This window comes from Kryptolebias marmoratus, linkage group LG12 (genome assembly GCF_001649575.2).
Source record: "Kryptolebias marmoratus isolate JLee-2015 linkage group LG12, ASM164957v2, whole genome shotgun sequence".
Lineage (NCBI taxonomy): Eukaryota > Metazoa > Chordata > Actinopteri > Cyprinodontiformes > Rivulidae > Kryptolebias > Kryptolebias marmoratus.
This window is the reverse complement of record NC_051441.1, coordinates 10,133,421-10,135,090: the sequence shown is the minus strand read 5'-3', so window position 1 is coordinate 10,135,090 and position 1,670 is coordinate 10,133,421. Positions and strand designations below refer to the sequence as shown.

Here is a 1,670-nt window from a genome sequence, read left to right as displayed (position 1 = left end):
TCTGAACAGGCTGTTAGGCTGTCGACTGTGAGAAGATTGTAAAGTAAAACTAAAACACCTGAACAGGTGAAGTCTTGTGTCCAGGAGGATCATGTTGGAGGATATTTTTCAGTCCCCCACTTCAGTCTCTCTGTTTGGGGTCTTTGTTGCTCTGCTGCTCCTCCACCTTCTTCACTCCAGCCTCAGTTCCCAAAAAAGACCAGAACCTCCAGGACCCAGACCTCTTCCTGTATTTGGGAACCTGTTCCAGGTGGACCTGAAGAGACTCGACCAAAGTCTTTTTAATGTGAGTAATGCAGTGTTTATTATTGAATTTGTTCTCCAACTGAAAAACAAGTTTTGTAAAATGTGAGTCCCACTTTTAGTTGCATCATGTTTTCAGCTTTCTAAAACATATGGACCAGTTTTCCAAGTCTACTTTGGACCAAAGAAGGTGGTGGTTCTGGCTGGTTACAGGACCGTCAAAGAAGCTCTGCTGAACCAGGCTGATGAGTTTGGAAACAGAGAAATCACTCCAATTCTCTATGATTTAACCCAGGGACATGGTAAAAACATGTTTACACAAATTAACTGATCAAATATGTTGTCCTTGTTGAAACAAACCAACTTATTCTGTTTCCAGGGATTGTGTTTTCCAACGGAGACTCGTGGAAAGAAATGAGGCATTTTGCCTTGTCAACATTGAGAGATTTTGGAATGGGCAGAAAGATGAGTGAAGAGATAATTATTGAAGAATGTGGCTACCTGATTAAAGAAATGGAACAATATGGAGGTAATTTTAAAAGCTCTGCACAGGTTGTAGACTGATTGTAATTGTGCTCGTGCCAGAAGGCCTAATTTTAAAAACTGAAACAAATTTTAAATTGTGCTGAACTACACTTAGGTGTAAAATAGCACAATTCTGCATAAGTTCAACACAGTGCAATCTTATTTTCCACGCATTAAACCTTAAACTTAATAGTTTTTGATGTTTAACAGCCTAACAAAACTTTTCTCAATTCTGCCGCAGGTGAATCCTTCAACAACACTCAGGCCATCAGTTACGCTGCTTCAAATGTGATATCAGCTCTAATGTTTGGAAAGAGATTTGAATACAAAGATCCGGTCTTCCAAAGTATGGTGGAGAAAGACAAGCAGAATATACACCTGACAGGATCAGCTTCTATCATGGTACGACAGAAAAGTAAAAAAATACAAGGAAAGTTTCCATTTGGTGCTTCCAGATGATGAGTTCATCTCTGACTGCAGTTTAGCTCATATCTGAAAAAACTAAAACACTTGATATGTTTATAAAGCAGTCAATTTTATTGTCTTGAATTTTTACTCTGGTTTATTATTTCCCCTGGTTACTTGTTTGGGCTTTGACTTTATAGACAGAATTAATGTTTTGTTGAATTAATGTTACATCTTGTTGAGTTGATAATTTGTTTGAGCTTTTGAATAATTTCCAGGAATAAACAACATTATCACTAATAAACAAATAAAACAAGACCAAACACTGAGCTGAAAACAAAATCACTATGTCCAGATTGAGGATCTCATAAATTTTTACTTTAATTCCTTTTTTGTAATATGATTGTTTGAAGATTTACAACTTCATTCCTTGGCTGGGCCCTTTTCTTAAAAACCGGAGGACCATTTTAAAAAATATAAAAGATGGAAGGGCAGAT

The 1,670-nt window shown here is 37.0% G+C and overlaps 1 protein-coding gene and 1 pseudogene across 1 annotated transcript in view; both read left to right on the top strand.

Moving 5' to 3' along the window:
- The window catches only part of LOC108229304 (cytochrome P450 2K4-like), a 21,662-nt gene that overhangs the window by 7,550 nt on the left and 12,442 nt on the right, over positions 1 to 1,670 (top strand). The window lies entirely within an intron of this gene.
- Positions 7 to 1,670, top strand: part of LOC108241303 — a 22,841-nt pseudogene continuing 21,177 nt past the window's right edge.